This window comes from Sturnus vulgaris, chromosome 4 (assembly GCF_052056855.1).
Source record: "Sturnus vulgaris isolate bStuVul1 chromosome 4, bStuVul1.hap1, whole genome shotgun sequence".
In the NCBI taxonomy this organism is placed as follows: domain Eukaryota; kingdom Metazoa; phylum Chordata; class Aves; order Passeriformes; family Sturnidae; genus Sturnus; species Sturnus vulgaris.
In genome coordinates, this window is record NC_142246.1 from 13,027,345 (window position 1) to 13,049,043 (window position 21,699).

The 21,699-nt window shown below is 39.0% G+C and overlaps 1 long non-coding RNA gene across 1 annotated transcript in view; it reads left to right on the plus strand.

Annotated features, from left to right (window-relative positions):
- LOC148223882 (uncharacterized) overlaps positions 1-20,847 on the plus strand; it is a 32,144-nt gene extending 11,297 nt beyond the window's left edge. The window contains exon 3 of the long non-coding RNA XR_015803545.1: positions 19,216-20,847. This is a non-coding gene — a long non-coding RNA (uncharacterized LOC148223882). The remainder of the gene's footprint in view (positions 1-19,215) is intronic.
- Positions 20,848-21,699: the final 852 nt, after the last annotated feature.

Here is a 21,699-nt window from a genome sequence, read left to right on the forward strand (position 1 = left end):
AGAATGCCTGCTTTATATCTCTATACAATTTATTTCAAAAATGGAGATGTCTGGCAGATTATGCCTGTTAAGCAGATGATAAACAACTCAGAATTTTTCTTACAAGTGGTGCAGTGGTGCCTGAGAACAATAGCTTCTGCTGACATCTGTTTAATGAAAACCTAATCCTTGAAAACAGCTAAAACTGCAGCTAAAAACTGCAGATGGCAGCCCTGAACCTCTGAAACTGCTCATGGAGATTTAACTGAGCACTCTAACGATTGTGACTATCTATCTGTGTCATCACTGTGAGGAGAAACCCTAATCAGCAGCTTTAGATACCATGCACACACTGATAGTGAGAGGCTCAGACAAATGGAGACAGAGACAAAGGTGAAAAAAGGAGTTGTGTTCTTCCTGATTCACAGAGAGAGCAGTAAATGCACAGGGGAACTAAGAACTTGTGGCACTATTCTTGTGCTAGCAGAAGCGTGTGCCAGGCTATCCAGAAACTAAGGCAGATACACGAGCGTGGAGCTGGATCTCTGAGCAGCTTGTGAATTTGAAAGTTGCTCTCAGCCCCCACCTCCCTCCCCCTCTTGAAGCAATCTCTTCTTCTAAAGGCTAAACAAGCCCAGCTCCCTCAGCCCTTAGGGAGCCCTTAGCTTCAGATGTCCTTGGTCATCCTCCTTTGGGATGCCTCATCTATCTTTCTGGTAGTAGGTGACCCAAAATTGGACACAGTAAAATATCTTTCAGACTCTTTGGATTCAGAAAATGCACCACTCAGTTAAAAAAATTGCTTCTTCTGAGGTATTCTTTATGGGTGAGAACTGCAGTATGAAACTGTGAACTTCAATGTTTGTAGGGCACAAAAAATCTAGTTAATCAAATCCTGGAGTTTCTGCTTTTAAGAATCACTAAAGACTTCAAGAGACTTCTATGGTTTATAAGACCAGAGTTTCTAAATACATAAATTCTCTGTATTGGAGTGAATTACAACCTCTGGTTCTTGAGGATTCAATGCAAATATTTCCTGGAGATAGTAATTCTCTAATCATCTACAGCATCACTTTTATCTACCTTCTTAGAAAAACATTATTGAGAAGGTACTGGATTAATTGGATACTCATTAATTTAATTTTTTTCCTCTCTTTAACATTCATCACCTGCCAGCTGCATAGGATTGTTTTTTAATTTTTAATTAACCAGTGTTTTTCATGATGTAACCTTAATACACTATTTCCAATCCCCCGGCTACATCTGGGTCAGTATGAGAGAAGACAGGGGAATTTCCTTTGCACCTTGCTGGAGGGCGATAAAGGTGTAACTCTGCATGTGAACAAAATGCTGCTGTGACTGAAGGAAGTCTTTCATCCCTCTCAGAAAAAAATGCAAGGCATGCTGAGTGTGAGAGGGATGCTGCCCTGTGGTTCTCCACATGCAGCACATGTGGAACTGGAGCAATGGGAGCCCTTCCAGCCTCCCTGCCAGCGATGTGAACAGGCAGAGATATCTGCCCTTGTGTATATATCAACATAATGCCAGGGCAGAATTGCACCATGTTATTTATCCCTTCTGGCTGCTGGTGATTTGCTCAAGGAATCACTGACTGACCCTCTCCCTTTAGGCATCAGTCTGCATCTAAAACAGTAGTACTAGAACAGGCTGAGGAAAAGGGCAGAAGTATTTACAGCCACAGGAACAGAAGGTTTATATTCCCGAGCATTGGAGTGACAGTCCCCTGGCAGCAAGGCGCTGCTGGAGCCGGCTCGGAGCCGGGCGGTGCGGTGCCAATGACACCTAGTGACAGGAGCTCGGATCGAGCCTTCCCACCAGGGCTGCGGGCTCGCCTTCCTGCACGAAGCCTATTGTATCTTGTTTTCTAGACAGCATCACATTTCAGCCCCGCTGCCCGCCTCTGTCACCTCCCCCCACCTCCCTGTCATAATCTTTTTGAAACTCATTTTCTATTGGAAATTGGATTTGTGATTGCAGCCTCCATAGTCCATGACAAGGATCTTAACTTAACTTACAGTTCTGTTTCATTAATCACCTGCCTGGGAGTGCTTGGGACAGAGATGGGACACACAGCACATCCCCAGATGGAATTACAAGGAAAAGAGTCAGCCTTGTTCAGTAACCATCTTGTTGATGATATGTTCTCTCTTTTACGTGGTTATAGAAATTATGACCAGCTGACAATCTCGTGCTAGTCTCTGCCATCTATTTTATTGTTGTTTTTATCCATTCAATCTGTCACGAGCTAGGGAGACAAAACTCATGTTTCTAAACATTTAGTGTCAGGGTTGACCACATGCAGGATGAGGAGTGAGAGCTTTGAATCTAGAATTGAAGAAAGGGATTTTCCAGGGGCAGAACTACCACACAAGACAAGAGAGTGCTGGGAACCCATAGCCTCTGTAATCTGATTTATCTACCTTGAAATGTCTAAGCAGTAAAGTCTTTCTATTGTATGCTCAGCAGAAACCTGGTATTTTCTGTGGGGTTCTATGCTTATCTTGCCTGGCAAGGGAAGAAATATTTCCGGCACAAGAGTTGCTGCTTAAAGTATCATAACTTTCCTTCTTCTGCTCCTGGAGATGGGCAGAGAGTCCAGACAGACTGACTTGATCTATTAACATAAAAGTATATGGATTTCCTGTGAGTTTTACTTTATAGAGTTTATGCCTAAAAATAGTAAAAATTAAAACTTTAAAGAAGTGAAAAGTGCAGTTGGACAACATATTATACTTCTGTTTGTATCTACTTGACACAAATTTAAGGGAAATACAAGCTTGGATATCCGCTTGAGTCACGTTATCTGTGACCCTTTGCCAGAGACCTCAATTTCCAATGCTCATCCCTAACAGTGGCCTTGAAGGTTTTTTGCAATGATCAGGATTTCAGAACTCACTTAAATCTGTGCTTTGGACCAAGTTAAGTCAGTGAAGACATGGAAGGAATCTGTCAGTCATTTATAAATATTCCTAGACAATGGAAATTGTCCAGCTGTGAGGATCTCTCTCTAAAATATGCTAAAGTGCAACTTAGCCTCTTGATGAGAATATATTTTAGTCTCATTAATCAAGTATCACTGTGATACACTGATAATGAGATCAGGTAAAAAATGGGAACTGCAAATAGTTTAGAAGCATAAATGGCAATAGTAAAGACATAGAGTTCTCTAGTGGGCATAGATTTTTCTTCATGTATGATCAGAACAACCACTTCCACCTGATAAAATTTCTTGCTCAAAATCACAATTTTTTCCAAATGTTTTGTCAATGTGCTACAAGAAAACAGGAAAAATATCAGCCAGTTATGGTCTCAAGTCTTCCCTTGTAAGCAAATGTGACACAATGAAACAGTGAGCTCAGTGAACTAGGAAGAACACATAAATTCAGTTTAAAATGTTCTTGAAGTCTGAAGGACTCTGTGGCTCAAATTTCAGAGGATGGTGTCATTAATCAGTGCCTGTCTGCAGAGACAGTCCTTGATCAGAATGACAAGATTCAGCAATCACTGCAGTCACTGTTAAAATGTAGAGCAAATTGCATATAAAATATTTATAGTCTTTGTCTGTATCTCTTTTTACTGAGACATGGAGACATTCCAGTAGATTTGATTTTTTAAACTGATGCTCATTCATTTGCCAATCTCATCCCTGCTTGCATTGTCCCCTGGGATCCTAGGCTGAGTTTTAGGATTTTCTGCCCTTCTTACCAAGCAAAACTGGTGATTTCGTATGTCTGTGACACTTCCCACGGGTGTTCCTGATATCCCCAGGAGTGTACACCTGGTTTCCAGGAGGCAAGAAGCAGCAGAGATGTCCTGAGATGTCCTCTAAAACAATTTCTTAATAACTGCTGTTAACTGTTCTTCCTTACAGAATACACAAGCAATACAGACAATTTTTACTGTGTTTATAAGTAGCTGGCCTTTTCTGTGAAGATGACTGCATTTTAAAATTTCTGTTATTAGGATGACATTATATTCTGCTTTTGGTGGGCTTTTTGCACCCTTTGTGGAAATGGCAGCTCCAGATTTGCTTAAAGGGCTTTTTGTTGCAGCTGCTAATCTAAACGCAAAGTGTGAGGCTGCCTGCTCCATGCTGGGTAGGGACACTGCCTGGGAGCTGGTGTTCCACTCTTTCTAGTAGGGCAGAAAAGACATGGGCATTCATCTGACACTGATCTCCCTGTCTGGCACTATCCTAAACCCATCTCTTTTTCTGGCACAGGAATTAAATGCTGCTATACTTTTATGTAAATTGCTGACATAAACTTTTTAAATCCTAATGCAATCAGGTCATGAGAACTCTTGTATTGGCTGCTGTTTGCAGGTAGGTATGAGATTGCTCTCCTCAACAATGGCTGTTGCTGCCAGCCATTAACCTCTGGGTGGCTGATATTTGGAGAGCTGAAAGGGAAAAGTGTTCATAATGAAGGGAATAATGTCAGTTATATCAAATGTATTGGATTGTATGCAATATTGCTTGTTAATTCTAAATTAATTCAGGTTTCCAAGGTATTCTGAAAAGAAATGACAATTTTATTTTTTAAGCCTTATTGTAAGGACAAATATTAGGATTATGTTGACTAATTCCTAGTTATATACTGCATATCTTTATAGAACCCCTCCATAAAGCAGATTACAACATGGAAATATTGCTAATTGTATTTCTCTGAATGAGAGACAAGTTTACGTAATTCTCTTTTTGACTATTGGATTCTGTTCATCTATCAATTTTTAAACAAATTATTTATTTTTAGTTATTAGCTAATAAAACATGCCTTATTGGAATATCCTATAATATTATTTCTTACTATATGCATTCAAATTTTTAAAATAGATTTACGAACTTTCTTGTAACCCACACTTTCTTAGTATTTAATAGAAAAGATGTGGTACAGGTAAATTGTTTTCCTATATAATTGTTTAGTGTCTGATCCATTTTCAATTATAAGGAAAATAAAAGACTCATTTTAGGAAACCAAATCCATCTTGCTTGTGTCAGAGAGCCTAGGTGAAAGTAAACCAGGAAAAGTGAGAATTGGATCACAGCAAAAATATTAGCATTATTCTTGGTATTTTTTTTTGAAAAAAGGTTTTGTGTTCCTTAGACTGAAATTCAATGAATACAAAAACACAGGTCAAAAAAGTCTTGAGATGAAAACATTCATGTTAATTTTTCAAAATCAATAGCTGTAAGAGAAGAAACTGGTAAATCAAATATGCTGAAGCTGTAAGGAGTGACAAGGCTTTAATGGCTCAAAAATCTTAGACACAGAAGTCTAACATAGACCAAGCACCATTTTCCTGGTCAGTAGTGAAGACCTTGCACACATGTGCATGCTTTAAATATAAACTGCACAAATTGTTTTGAGCTCTCAAAAAGCATGCTTGTCAGAGGTGATAGAAAACTGAAGGAAGGCACCTGGGAAGAATCCAGGCAGTCCACAGAGCTGGTCCACAGTGTGGGCCAAAGACAGCAAATGTTCTGAAGGAAGGAGTTTGTGGTGTAGAGTTCACTCACTTCATGTGTTAATCCTGGAGAATGTCTCAAGCTATTCCTGTTATTAGTTTTTCACTGGGGAATCATGAATCCACTGCTGTCCTTGTGCTGTGTGTCCAGTGCTGCGCTGCAGAACGTCCCTGGCACGGCAGTGAATGGCTGTAACACACTAACGACACCAAGCTTCTTATTTCTTGCCCTTAATCCTCTGCTGCTACCTTTAATCTGTCGCTGCTGACAACAGCTCCATCCTGTCACTCAGATCCTAATTGAGGGAAGCTCCTCCCTCCTCTACATCCTGACTTGGCTGTGAAAGTCTTTCTGCTCCTTCCCTCCTCTCAGCTAAATGCAGTTTAACCATACCCACAGTCCTTCAGGCATCTTTCCCCCCTTGATAGAACTTCTTTCCTTGCAGTCTCACTGGGAATTGTCTCTCTTCACTCCCCATCGCTCAAAACACAACCCTCCCATATCTGTCACTGTTTCGTCTTTTCCCGTGTATCTGGAATCACTTTAAATGTCTCGTCTTTGTCTTGAGGGTCTTTGTAGCTCCCTCTCGTTCAGCAGCCTGATCGTCTCTCTTACCTTGCTCCCCTTGCCCCAGTAATGGCTCCAGTCTTTTCTTCAGATTGTTTTCTTCCTTTATTCTTCTCTGCTGGACTTTTTCCACATTGTATTTTTAGAGCCAGACCTGCCATCAGAGGCTCAAAGCGTTCATAAAGGGTATCATACTTTCATACCATATTTCTGGGAAGCTGTCAGACACTGTATAAACTTCACACACCACCAGTTCTTTAACAAGGGGCTGGTATAAAGGTTTGAATCTCTGATTGGCATCTCCATGTCTTGACCTATGTCCATCTGTAGAACTGCAAGCTTGTCAGGGCTGGCTCTGACTCTATTTTATGAGGCTAACTGCCAGGCTTTGCAAGATACTCTGAGAGAAATCTGGTTACATATTGCCAACATTTTTTAAATACACGATATTTCTTTTATTACACTGTATACCCAAGCAACTCTTTTTATATATAGGGCAGTTGGGAATGCAAGTGCAGATGTTAAGAACAAATTTCAGAATAAATATCCTACAGCACAGCTGTTACTTTGATAATTTTTTTTAATCACAAGTTTGATTTTTTTTTCTATAAGTGTTCCAGAAAAGGAGCTGAGATCTCTCTCTCTCCCCTGTATTTAAAATATCTCTACGTTTGTGTGAAGTCCTTTGGTATTTCTTGTCCATTGATTCCATTGTACCTGAATTTCATAGCTGATGACATGAACTTATTAAGGAAGATGATGCTCCTCACCTGCAGCATGAATGATGTCATTTTAATTTAGTAAAATATTATCTTTCATCACTTTTCCTATCAGCTGAATGTGAGGTCATATATGGATGGTGGAGCCTGGTGACAACTGAAGTACAATATCCAGTTGTGTTCTGCAGTCTAGGAAAGCATTAGTGATCTCCCCATCTGTTCTCACTTCCATTGTAGTGGTTTGCTTGCCACATAATATTAAAATGCTGACAATCTCCAGCAAAACACAGACTAAATGTTTGTTCCTGTTCTTATCATGTTCAAACAGACTTGCACTTGCACTTACTTCACCATCACAAATTGAAATAATACACTCTGATTTAGCTGCAGCATTCCCGTGTTACCATGCTTGTACGTGCAAAGTGCCTCATAAATCAGCACTTAATGAAAATTAAACTGGATGAAAATTATTTGGTTTATATGCTTTACTTAGAAACAAATAAGAATTTTACCAACAGATGTGAAAGTCAACATTGCACCAGCTATGGATGCAGAAGAGCCCAAAGACAATATCTATATGTACATAAAATAAATTGATTATAAATAAAGAGGTTTATAATATTACATTAGTATTGTGTCTACTAAAGAAGTAAATAAGCAATGAAAAAACTTCTTTATTAGTTGTTGTAACATAATTATAAAATCCTGTCTTTCCCAGCCTGGTGAGTGGCATTCCCAGAGTAGTATTTCTGTTCCCAAACTAGTCCTGTTTGCTAGATGATAATAATTGTGAACAATAAGTCTGACTTTATAGTGTGTAAAATAGGGAGCTCACTCTCAGTTAGGAGTATGCAGCTTCAACTCAGAACAATTGTGTGAATTGGGATGTATTTAATATCTTCACTTTTCTTCATTCCAGAATTGTTTTTTAAACTTTTTTTCTCATTATATAAATACAGTAAATGTAAGATACTCAGGGTATGCTCTAACTGCTGTGAAAAATCAAACCATGTGTAAACACAGAGTTAAACTCTGTGTGTATGAGAGAATATGTATGTATTGTGATTACCCTACCAGCCCAGTGTGTCATTAGTTTGGCCTGGTCAGACAGACAGTGCTCTGTGTGGGATTATAGCATGGGCTTGTGAGTAGAAGTGGGACAGAGGGATAGAAGGACAGCCGTGTAATCAATGTAAACTCATTTATTATATAAACAAGCATCTCTTCTTGATCCAGATGGATTTTCCTTATGGATAGGTGGTGGTGTGGCCTTCCTTTTGGGCAGATGGGTTTATCAGGCTGATCTGGTTTTTGAAAATATGAGAATTAGGTTTGTAATCATGTTCTTTTATTTGTCTGGCTCTCTGTTCTTAGAGGGGTGTGCACACAGTGACTGATGAGCCCCAGCAGCCCTGCCTTGCTCCACACTGGTGCCAGCCAGTTCCCAGTGCTGCACATGAGCTCTTACTGCAGGGCCAGGCACAGGTGAAACACCCTAAACACAGCACTGCTCTGATGGGCCAGACAGGGAGTCAGTTTGGCTTAAAGAGTGTTGAAAAGCCAGGTCCTGTAGGTAGGCTCCACTCTCTCATACACTGTTTGCTTACTGCTCATTGTAGACCAAACCAGCCTTTTCAACATGAAGATATTTTGCTCTTAATGGTGATGTACAGTCTCATACAGCAATGGCATCATACAGCAATGTAACTCAAATCATGGCTTATTTCACCAAGATTAATTCTCCCCAAAGTGCACATCAGATTTCTCCATCCTTCCACTTATGTTTGGGGAGAAGTGCCACATTCTCAGAGGTGAAAATCATTCCAAGTACCTGCCCACATTCTCCCATGCACCTTGCTACCTATAACCATACTGCTTCAGGACATGTTCCTGTGTGAAATTCCTATATAGTTATATCTTGGAAAAGCCAGAACAGGTTCTTGAGACACACCAGTATGTGCATTCTGATCACCCAGGAATGCTGGAGGAACTGAGGAGCCATTGTAACAAGGCAGAAAGCATCTCAACACAGGAGAAGGGGAAGGTGCCATTCTTCATCTTTACCATAAATTAGCTCTCAAATTAAAAAATGGAAGAGGTGCAGTTTTGATTTTTTTCATGAGATGGTGTCCAAGGTACAGGGATGACTGCAGTGCTGGGCCCAAATACCAGACTACTCTCAAAACAAATGAGGCACAGCATAGCAAACTGCAGAAGCCAAACCCTGCCTTTCACACACTCTCAAATTTGATGTACAGCAAGACATGGAGTGTGGCACGGAGCAGGTAAGGGAACAAACAAGTCAGTGTCAAGAACATGTAAGTCAATATTGCAACCAGCAACTGTTAAATAGATACAGAGTTAGGTTCCTCTACCATGCTCTGATCAAATCTGTTGTTATTCTGAACACTTAGTGCCCTGTGTTGTGTGCCAGGAAGGACTGTGCTGGGCTCACCCTGCATGTCAGCTCAGCCTCACAGAGCTGCTTGCTCACAGCTCTCAGTGGAATAGGAGGAAGAACTGGCATGGCAGAAATGAGAAAAGTCATGCCTTGAGATAAAGTACAGAATAATAAGTAAAGGGTGTAAAAAAAAAGGATTAAAAAAAAAAAAAGCAAATCCAAACCGAATAACCCAAAGTGATGCAAAAGCAATCACTTCCCACCAGCTGACTGCTGCTGACCCAGCCCCTGAGCAAGAACCCCTCAGAAACCTCACCCCACCTTGCTGAGCATGGCACTGGATGTTATGGAATGTTCCTGGGATCAGCTGGGGTGAGTTGGGGTCAGATGTCCTGGCTGTATCCCCTCCTCTCGTCCACCCCCCACCTCCTCACTGGAGGCAGTGTGAGAATGAGAAGGCCTTGTGCTGTACAGGCAATTCATCTCAGCCAGAACACACACAGATCCATAACTCCGTGCTTGTGCAGTCTTAGAGGTTTAAATTTGGATTTCCTCTTGGCCACAGAATGAGTTGGGTCTTTGATAATGTCCAGAGAAAATGTTAGAGCCCTTCCTGAGATTCATACAGCCCTGACTGGATCTTGCAGAGAAGAGCAGAGGGTCAACTCAGTGTCCTACAGTCTGGAATCACCTTTGGGTCTCTATTCCATGTTGGAAAGCAAAAAGGCAGGTTGTGGCATGCTCAAAGGGGCAAAGAAACTCAAATATCTGCTTTATTGCCCGTTGTAAAATGAAGCTTAATGATTTCTTTTTCTTTTCTATGTCACACTCGATATCACTTCCCCTCAGCCTGCTGGGTGGTGTGCACCAGCCATGACAAATGTGGATCAAAAGAAATTCTTTCAAGCCTAATCGGTTTTATTCCTTAATTGACCTGAAGGATGCTAAAACAAATAAACAAAAATTTAGCTGATTATTTTTGTTTGCATGCTCTGCTGTGCTTGTGTTGAGGAGATTTTTCTTGAAACACTAAAAAGTCTACTAATCCAGAAAACCATCCTTAGTTTGAAGCCTGACAAAACAAACAAATTAGGACAATTACAACAACAAGAGTAAGTGCATAAATTTTGAAGCACACTGAGTACATAAATAATTTGTACATATTTTAAGAGTAGTTATGAAGACATGAAGCTACCTGGAAATTATAGGTTAAAATGCAATATTAATATACCAGAATAGATGGCACCAGGCTGTCCTGATAGCTCTTCCCAGTTTTCCAAAGAAAGGCAAAGATATGAATCTCATGTGGCTTTCCATAAACACTGCATTATCAACTAATTTCTTCTGTGAAACGTGCTTGACGTTTCTATACAAGTCCTTACATTTTAGGTGAATGGATTCTGTCAGGTTCTATTAATCAAGAACTCTCCTAGTAGCCTTCCTGTAGCCCAAAGGCACTATATGGAGAAGTACTAACTAAGGCATAGAAGATGATAGAGAGACCCAGAGAAGTTGGCTTTAAGTCACAGGGTGGATCAAGTGCTTCCTTCCCCTTGTGGATGGGTCAATAATAGAAAGAAAGCTGGATAGAAAAGGAAAATACCTCTTTGTATTAAACACAGATTTCTGATCACAATAGTATAATTTCTTTTAGAGATATGACTGGTATTTTTTAACATTGGACATACAGTTGTAATTATTTTTCTCCTTAAAGGCGTACAATTTAAAAGAATAAAACTTTGGCTAGTTATAAAAGAATGAATGAAATGAAATGCCTGAATTGCATGCTAACATACCCTCACTCGTGCAGCATATTTTTGTCTTATTCTGCCACAATAATTACAAATTCTCTGAACCATGTAAACAATCATTGACTATTCGGAAAAAGAAGAAATTATGTGTTTTGAGAAAAGGACAGACAAAAGGTCTCCCAGTGCTAGAATGATGCAAAGAAGGAAGACATGGTCTTCCCTTCCCTACCTTTTCTGAGCATTTTTATTCATAGACACAGAAGATTTGCCAGATTATATAAATTGGTACACAATGTGAAATTAAAGATTGTCTGTTTTTGTGGCTTTGAAACTCTTACTTGTATCTTGCTTATGGGTGGAGACAAATAGTGAGGAGGTAGAACAAACTGTCTACAAAATTGTCAGGTAATAGAGCTTTCCTCAAACATAATTGCAATTGCTCTAGTTCATTAGTCACTATATTTGCTTGAAAAAATAGCAGTCTGCAATTATTTGATATAAATAGTTGTGGCAGAAATTCTTTGCTCTGCAGACAAATCAAACTTGCCTTTAGTTATACAGTAGTTAGTTTTTGAAGCTCTGCATTATTTGGAAAAAAAATCCATTCACTGGAATTTCTTATATTCTTGTCTATTGATGTCCACAATTTATTATAAGTGCATTCTCATCCTATCTGGATCAAGAAAAATCTAACATTCAAAAACAGAATCAGTAACAGTAGGCCCAGTAAAGATCACAAGCTTCATTAGGTTCTTCCTGCATTACCCTTTTTATTTCCTTAAAAATAACACAGAAAAGAGACAAGTTTACAAGGGGTTTTGGAGGGAAATCAGCCATACAGAGGCTGCTATAGCAGACTGGTGACAGACAGCAGAAAGGCCTGGAATCCCACAATTCAATGAATTACAGTGGAATTTCCAAGTATCTCATGAAGTCAGTCACAGCCCCAAGGACTCTTTTACCTTCTGCAAAGCAGCAGTGCTGCAGTAACAAGAGCAAACCTCATCTTTCTATCCCTCCTTACTTCCTGGGGGATGAAATCTTGATGCTCAGGCCAGTCTGCTAGAGCAGGAAGGGAGTGGATGAGAGTAATTCCTCTCTGATCCTGAAAATAATAAACTAGGAGGACTTAATGCTTAGCAAAGGAGCAGTTGGCCAGTCACAAGCACAGATATTAATTTGTGCCCTTTTTTAGTGATTGTCCAGAAACCCACTTCTAGGGTGGATATTATGATTTATTTTCTATGAAATCAGTGATCAACAGTATGAGGAAAATGCTTTTGTTTTACATGGGGAAAAATGGTTATGTGGCAAGAATCACCCACTGAGAAAGGGGTTTTACATTGCCATACAAAATGGGTATGACAGATTAATTAGTGCTTTGGGCATTAATTATATTCGGGTTGATAATTCTAAGAAAAAAGCTGCACAAGAACACTGTGTATGTTTTCACTGGAGAATATTCCATAACTGAAATCTGCCACTTCTTTCTTTCATTGTCTGAGTTTCATGTTTTGAGCACAACTCTGGAAGGGCAAAAGACTACTTCAGTGGAGACAGGTGCTCTTCAAAAATCTCAGAGTGATTGTGTCTTTTTCACTTTGTAATTTTTAATCTCTGGAGATGCCAGGTATCTCCCATGCAAAAATGGAAAGGACCTCATCCAGCCAGCGTAGTCACTTGGGTTGCCCACAATACTTTTCCTTCCTAACACCAGCTAACAAAATCTCAGCTGCTGCTGGCACACAGAAGACAAGTGTGAGATACAAAATGAAGAATTGAAGGCCAGTCTATGCACTTCCTATTCCTGCATGCTTGCTTGGAACAAGGCATTTTGCAAATGCTACAGTGTGGCTGCAGCTTACAGTCTTTGGGCATGTAAAAACTCAATGTTTGAGAGACAGAAAAGGCACTGGCTTGTAAATCATGAACAGTACACGTCCTGGGGTAATAAACAGTCACTGAGACAGCTGCTGTCATAACAGATGAGCAGAAAGATATTGCTACAACAGCAGCTCTTGTCTTCCTAACTGCATACATGGAAAAATGCAACTATTTCCAAGCAACAAGTAGAAAGTAATACAAGTTATTTCTTCAATACTTTAAATGTAGCTCATCTGTTCCCTTGTGAGTTGTCCAGACTCCCAGTTCATATTATTATGCAGGAGCAATGTGGAGTAGGATGCAATTTAGCTAGTAGCCTCAGGTCCAAAAATGACTGCATTCAAAGCATGTGTGTTTGGACTCCCCAGACATCCCTCACACTAAACATTATAGCATGTAAAAATGCATCTTTCCTGTCACAGAATAGCATTAACTGGAAGAGGAATATGGTCATAGCTGTCATGGTCATTAATCCCACATTTAAAATTGCCACCTGTCTACTGCAGTCAATGGAAGTATTCAGGACAATTACAGATGGAGTCCATGAAGAATCTATTGCCTGTTTTGGAGACGTGGTACCATGTAGTGTAGTCCATGACAACTTTAACATAAACTAGTCTAATGTTTCTAAGTGTGTGCAGAACACTGCAATCCCTCTTTCCAGTTTTCATTCAGTCTTTCAGAGAGAAGTCTTATGGTGAAATCTCCTTCTAACTTCAGCACCATTTTCAATTAAGCCTGTAAATACATAGTTTCAGCATTTGAGAGTTATTTGAAGGGGATTTAAGCCTGAAAATGTATTTATTTTCTCTTTAGTGTCTTTTGCAGATGTCTGTTAGATAATCCAGGAACAAAACTGCTGATTTATAGAGAAACACTGCACGTCACTGGTCTGATTTATTGGGTAGCCTCTGTTTTGTTAGTTCAGCTAAACAGGAATGGTATTTTAGGGAACAGAAGTGCCAAAAACCATCGTTCATCATTAAAAAACTAACTTTAGGAGCAAGTTGAATTACTGAGGTCCCAAAGTAGCAGAGTTATGTCATGTCCTTATTTTTATGGTCAGGTTAGAGAACCACGGAACTCCAAGGTTAGCCTGGCTCACGTGTGTGTCTCTACGCCTGTCTCAAGCAGGCTTGATGGTGTGACTGTAGGTTTCCCATTATTGTGACTGGTTCTGGCATTATGTCACACTCCATTTTATGCATCCCGTGTTCAAACTATGAATAAGTAGCAAAATGTGGCACTCCTCATAAGCAAATCCCTTTTCTGTAGTTGTATGGGTTATATCTGAGAGTGTAGATGTGATTATGCATGAATTCTCTATTTTCTAAAGAGGCTTGATTTTATTCAATTTTTTTAGACTATTTTATTTTTCTGAATCTCAGCTTTTAAATAAAAATGCTCTTTCATGTCTTTATTGGTCATGATATCTAACATTCTTTAAATGTACAAATTAGAAGCTTAATTTTTTTAATGATTAGCATTATAGCTATCAATCTTGCACTGAATTTGGTTGAAGTATCACAGTAGTATAATTTCTCAGAGACATAAAAACCCCAGTTATTATGTTAAACTTTTTAACTCATTCTATAAGCTTTTTTCATAAAGCCCTAGAAATATTTTCTCACTTATCTTAGTTTTCACTGTCTCATATTAGTTTTTGTATCATTTTTCTAAGAACACTGATTTCTTTACAATTTTATGTATTTATTTTAAACAGTAACCAATTGGGGAGGGAGGCTTATGTAAGTACATGTATATATCTCTATATAGTGATATATCTGGTCATCAATATCTCTTTATATAATTATAAACTGTGCATCTATACCTCTCTCTATATGCTCTGTTGAGGGTTTTCATCTCTATGCAATTGATTCAGTATTTTCTCCCATTTGCTTATTTACTAATGTTTCTAACACTCCAGTGTTTAAGTCAGTTTTTCTACAATTTTACTCTTTCCTGCTTGAGTAAGAGCAGTAGGTGACTGCAAGACTGATTTCATTGTCAGTCAAAACAACAGTAGCTATAATTATTTTCTAAGCATATATTTATTGTTTGCCTCCATGAGTCTCATTCTTGATCATGTAAACATGTGTTATTGAACTTCATGGGTAGATTAATTCATGTCTGTACTTCCCTGTGTATTGGAGTGCGATCAGAAATTACAAAACTCCATGTGTGTTTAATTTTTGAAAAATACCCTAAAGAAATTTGGAGGAGTTCAGTCTTTTTATCCCCATTTGACACTTAGTGGTACAATGTTTCTGTCACGAAGAGAATGGAGATATTACAAAATAAGTTTTTCTACATAGCATTTTCTGTATTTTGATGGGATTTTTTTCACTGCATTGTTTTAGTTGGTCAAATCTCCACCATATGCAGAATAATTACTACCTGCATGAGTTATTTTTGAGACTTTCAACTTGAGATTTGGAGATATGCTTTGGTGCACAGGATTAGTTGTCTCTGAGGCACTCTAATCAGTAATTCCTAGAAGGATATATGGTTTCTTGATGAGGGGTTTTCTGCATTAAGATACCTGTCACCTTCTCAGACATTTCTCCTTTTTCTGGTGGTATCTAACAACAGTTCAGACATTTGTGGGGGTGCCACAGGACCAGCAATGAAGTGATTTGCTCAAGTACATCAACAAGCCCATAAGAGAGGTAAACAGTTGCCAGGATGCCTGTGCATAGAGTCCCAACGACTAGATTGCACAGCCCGCCTTAAATTTGCATGTGCTACTATAAATATTTTAAACCCTGAAACCAACCAATTCTTTTTTCAAGAGTAATTGGCAGGGATGCAGTATACATTCTCAGATAGGTGCAACAGATCCAGCATCATGCGTTTATATTTGAGTTTCTGCCCATTTAAGGGATTGTTCTGTGAAATTACCAATTCTCGCACTCAAGATGCCAAGGCATTTTTCCCTGCATAATTGAAGTGGTTGCCAGAGAAATGGCAAAAATACTTATAATTTTGTATAGCACACTAAAATGCAGGCTCACAGCTGTCTACACTAAATGTCTGATGCTGTCTCAGCTCTAAGTGAGAGAAAGTGAATAATCACCTCATACATACATGAGCCCTGTTTCAAGGTTTCATTCTTGTACCAAGCATCAGCAGCCACTGTGCCCAACCCCCCTGGATGCCCTGCTGCAGAGAGGGGAGCTCATTTTTCAAACACTGCTTGCCCAGTGTTGCCATCCATAGTGTGAGCTACCTGCACTGCTCTGAGCTGCTCATTGCCAGTGTTGAGCACACCTGGGACATTTTCCTCTGTGTTCTCTGGGCACAGAACCAAAAGGGGATTTGCCAGTAGTACTTCTTAAATGGCAAGTCCTGATGCTCTGAGGCTGTTGCAGGGACTGACAGATATTTGTGAAGTTTAAAAAGACTGCAAAAGACAGATGCATAATTTTAAGAAATTGTGGTCAGTGTTCAGGAGTCTCACAAGGGTAGAGGATCAATAAAAATTTTAATTATTCTCTAAAAAAGCTTGAATAACTTTACAGAGCATTGTTTCCTCTTGTGCTTTTTTAGCCCACATTTTCGGGAGCTTTGCACTCTGCTCTAAGCCACATCCTTCATGCAATACTGACACTAAAACAATTGCCATTTTGAACACAGGCACAAGATGCACTGAGATGGCATTTCAGCAGTTGTTTACATCCTTCAGCAGACAGCAATAGCCCCTGATCAGGCTTTACCACCCAAGCCATATCATACATCAAACAGCCAAGGGACACACATGGCAGCTCAGTCTTGTTACAGAGGCAGTGGTAGCCGAGAGGTGCAAATGCTGACCAGGAGGGCAGGACTGGAAACCTTGGCAAGTGGTGTTGCCCTACATGAAATTTTTTTCACCTCAGGAGATGCTATGGAAAGAAGAGACCACCTCACAGGGCAGTCTTCACTCAAATGTTCTAGTATTTCAGATATTCTTCCAGTTGATTGCAGCATCTGCGCAGTCAAGGTCAATGAAAATCATCTTGCCAATTAGTCTTCCAGAGCCTGGGTCACCTATTCAGGTGGGTCAGCTACCTGCCTCTGGCACGGCAAAATACTGCAGAAGGAAGTAGGAGAGAGCTTCAGCTGCTTGTGATTCTTTTCCCTTCTTCTGCCACTCTATTTCTGTCCTGTGGGAGAAGAAAATGACATTTAGCAAGAAACCAGCTTTCTGTGCCTTGTAGCAGCATGAGTTCTCCACAAAGATTATGCATGTGTTTTTGAAACATGCTCTGTGTGTGCTGTATTGAGGCCACAGTATATGATCATTCCCTTTCTGCTAAAGGGAAGGTAAGCAAACAACCACACAAATACGAGAACAGCAATGCTGAGAAATCAACCCATGGCACACAAGGATAATATAAGCAGAAATATTGTCCCAAGAGTGATTATTATTCAGACCATTTGCAAGAAATCTCCTATAAAGTTCAGTGTGTAAATTATTTTCATTTACAGGAATGGCAGGCTGAGCTTTTAGAAAATAGCTCTGAACTAGGCTGCGTGGTTGTCTGTGGAAAAACCAGCTGGTGGATCTCAAATTTGGTATTTTAGTTTCCCCCAGCTTCAACATTTATGATTCTTCCTGATAGTAATATATGCAATTCAGGTTTCATTTCTGTGCTGAAAATAGAGAGTAAAATGACATCCAGGAGGCATTGGTTCATTGCCTTGAGACTTGCAAGAAAATAGTTTAAAAAGCAGTCTAACAAGGGATCTAGCTTTCACATCCCTCACATTATCTGAACAAAATTCCTCTTAATCAATGAAATATTTGAATAAAACACATTATTGGCAAGGCTCAAAGTAATTTATAAATCCTGGCTGTCAAACAGGGATACAACAAGAGGAGGAATACTAGGCAGAAAATGTTGGTGTGTTTTCAGAATAAAATTTACACTACAACAATACCTATAATTGAGAAGTTTTCTAGCCAAATCCACCCATAGTCCTATGAAAAGACAGGGATTAGATTTCAAAGGCTATAGAGACACCCTGACTAGTCTGGACTTGAAAACAGGATGTAAGTCATGTAAAAGGAAAGACTCACATTGTACTAATAGCTTCTACTATTGTGAAGTAATTTAGGTCAGACAGAGATTATCTTTCACTGTTGAGAAGCATCTTTCACTGTTAATCTCACCATTTGTGTTTTGTGAATGTCAGATTCATAGGTATATCTGTGAACTAAAATACTGTCCTGGAATAAACTGAAATCCTAGACAATTTTCAGCATTTTTGCTGAGTGTTGCAGTGTAACAAGCCCTCTGAGTGTTGTTGATTCCAGAAGAATTGGGGCATTAGAGAAAAAAGTTAAGCTAACAGCCCTACCTAGGAAAATAAGGATGGGTAGCCTTATTTTAGACTAAAAATTTATCCTGGATAACTCTGAAAAATCTGTTCATGCAAACGTTTAACCTTATTTGAAATGACACGTTACTGTTTTGTAAGTGGTGCTGTTTTAAATAATGGCTAATCAATAGCTGTATTGACTTTCCAGAAGACAGAACCACAATGGGTTCCAGATGGGCTGGGGGTAGGTGGTGTGTGATCTTGAAGCCCAGTTTGGAGGAACTGGTCTTGATTGTTAACTGCACTAAATGCTGAAAATGTTTATTAATTGGGAAAGAACGATGTAGAAAAATTTGATTTGACGGCACTTCTCCAAGCAAGTTTTAAAGAAAGGAAGGACATTTATTTTAATTCTTGTCAAAGCCCAGACAAAATGGACCCATTTAACTTTCTGTTTTCCACTAAGGTTAAAATGGCACCTCTGCTAAGTTATTTCATTATTTCTACACAAAATCTCGGTTTCATCAAAGTTCACATGTGCCAACAAGAGAAGGAATTCAGTACTCATCAAATGAAAAATTAAACTATAGTGTAGACATGTTCATGAAGGCCTTAATCTATAAAACATGAAGGCAATGTTACTCTAACTTCTACCTTGACTTTGTTCTCTTTTGATGGAAGAAATTGATATTTAGGTATAGATATTAGCCAGAAATGCCCATTCAAGTTTTTTTTTTTTAACTTGGTGTCTTTATTAAAGCTGGTCATTATTTGGCAACAAAGGAGATGGTTGATTTTTCCAGCTGGCATTTTAATAAAGCATTATAAGAGTATCTGAAGGATAGCTATTGCATCTGAAAATCTTTGCTGTTATTTTAGCAGGCTCCAGTACAGCTGTTAATGCATCACATCCTGCTGCTGCCAGGACAAGGCCATTTCCTGCCAGAAGTAACAGAGAAGTGGCTCAGACATGATGTAAATCTTACAAATGTTAGAATAATCTAATATCAGCCTCTACAATTTACATTTTATAATCACTGTAAACATCTGGTGTCTCTTGAAAGTTGCATTGCTTTGTCAGGAACTCTTACCAATATGAAGTCTTTATCTGCAAGTCTCTAGGCAAAGGAACAACCTCCCTTCAGTGTTACATCTGTGACCTCCATGGATCAACTGATCACTGCTACAGCTGCCACTTGAGTTGTGATGCTCAACTGGATCTTCTTGACCACCCCTCCAAATACTGTGTTCTGGTTCTGCTTCGTTTGCCATTACTTTTAGATTTGTTTTTCACTGTTTCCATCATCCATAATTAACTGCAAATTTTGCCTCATGCTTGAGCTGTGTTTGGTGGAGTTGGGAAGTAAGCAAATAACTTGTTATACTGACTTCCCACACCTCAACCAGTGACTTAAATTGAGGTAACTTTCCACAGCTGTGTCCCGACTGCAAATTTACATTAATTTGACATTTTGTCCTCATCAAGAAGGTTTTCAATACTCAATTTTTATTTAATAGCAATCTTAAATTCTTTTTCAAGTGCACTGCAGCTTCAGTTTAATCATTTGGACAGAACTATGGCTAAGGTTTGGTTTTATTCCAAACAAAATAGATTCCTCAGGCTCTATTCTTGCACTGCTCTGACGTGTTGAATGCAACTGGTTGTTATTTGCGGCTGGCTGACAGCTGTAATACATTTGTAGCCTTCACTATTGCAATGTGTCACTGGCAGGAAACTTTTAGCAAGGAGCATAGCTGGAGCCATAACAAAATATTTCAGTGATTCTGTTAACACTCAGTGCACTGCATCTCACCCCGTGAGTTTGTTCAGCACTGGGAACTCCTTCGTGTGCTGAGGGAGTAGGGCTGGGCAGCATCATCAGAGCCACAGCACAGCAGGAAAACCAGGAAAACAAAACCAGAGAACAAAAGGATGGGTTCAGACTGCCACTGTCCTCCAAACAGCCTGGAGTGGAAGTAGGACACAGGTAGAGGTGCAGGCATGGAGCATCTTCCTGGCCCACTACCACTCTGCAACATTTCTCCTGCTGTTTTTCAACAGGGATTCATATGTATAATTGTATTTAGGCTATTCAAAATACAAGGTAAAACCTAGGAAGATTTGGCTGTGTATTGACTGGATATGACCTTCATAGTTTCAAATATTTCTTCTATGATTAACATGCAGTTTATAATGTATTACTGTATTCTTCTTATGAACTAGTGGAACTTTTATTCTTTTTTTCTTTTCCTTAAATAAGAAGGATTTTTTTCCTATTTAACTGTCTCTTTTCAAGAAGTCATTTCTCTCATCTGATGCAAAAAAAGGTTTAACATGATGAAAGCGCCTCAACAGCAATGTTTCTTAGATTTTGTTTCTCTTCTGAGGTAGTTCATTCAACATTAAGAAATGTGAGACAATCGTAATTTCAATTTAACGCACTTATCTTTTTTCCATTATCCTTCTTTTATATACCCCTGTTTGAGGCACATGCTCTGTTCTTTTGTTTATATGCTCAGTTCAGTTTGTAGCTCCAGCTAAAATACGATGCAATGAAAAGTTTTATTCTAGTTTACATTTTTTGTATGCCTTTAGTCTAACTTAAGCTTACTTAAGTAAGAACTGTTCCTAAATTAAAACAGAACAAGTTTTTTGTCTTCATTCCAATTGCTTATTTTGCTTTTAGTTGCGGTTCAACATTGTGAACTTAGAGAGTACTATAATTCCATTAAATGTCTGAATTCCATTTCCAATGCTGTTCCTATGCAACTGTATTATTTAATGCTTATATGCACTTCGCTTAAACAGGTGACAGGAAAAGTATTTAAATCATGACTGCTTACTCCAATTAACTAGGTAATGAGTGAAATAATGATTACTGGATAGAAGGCATGAGAGGAATTCAAAATGCTTTCTAACGATTAATGAAAAGAAGTGTGCTAAGCTGTATAAAGAAGTGACAACTGCTAGATATACCCTGGGGACTGCTGGGTGTCAGGCACAGTCCTCAGTGTGTTACATCTTTCTTGACTCACATGATTCTAGATCTCAAACTGACTTGATAAGCTTTTGTGGAAAAACATATTACCAGCTGAATATCCCAAAACAGCCTGCTGGAACAAAATGTCCTCATTGAAAATTTCAGTTTGCTACTTTTAAGGGCAAAAGTTGTGTAATATTATCCAAAGGCTGATACCCTGTTTCACTTGATTTAGGTTAAGATAACTGGTGTGGAAAGTATTTGTTTACAACTTCGCAAACTGCCAGGACAGTTACACAGATACAAGCAGTCTTATAAATGATATCAGTGGGGGAAAAAAAGAAAGAAAAAGGTGCTTTTATCGAAAGGTACCAAACAAAAAGAAAAGAAAACAAAAACCCATGAAGTCTGCCTGCAGACAACCTGTTTTAGGCTCTATGCTGGCCATACACACAATCAGAAACTTCTCTCTTCAGCCAGGTTTTATGTCAGAGGTTACATTTATCAGAAAAAAAATTTTCAGAAAAAACCTTTATTGACCCCTTTCTGCAAGTTTTCCATCTTTGACATCCTTGGAGATTGCTGTAAAGCTTCTCCCCTAAACGAAGGACTTTCTCACCCCTTT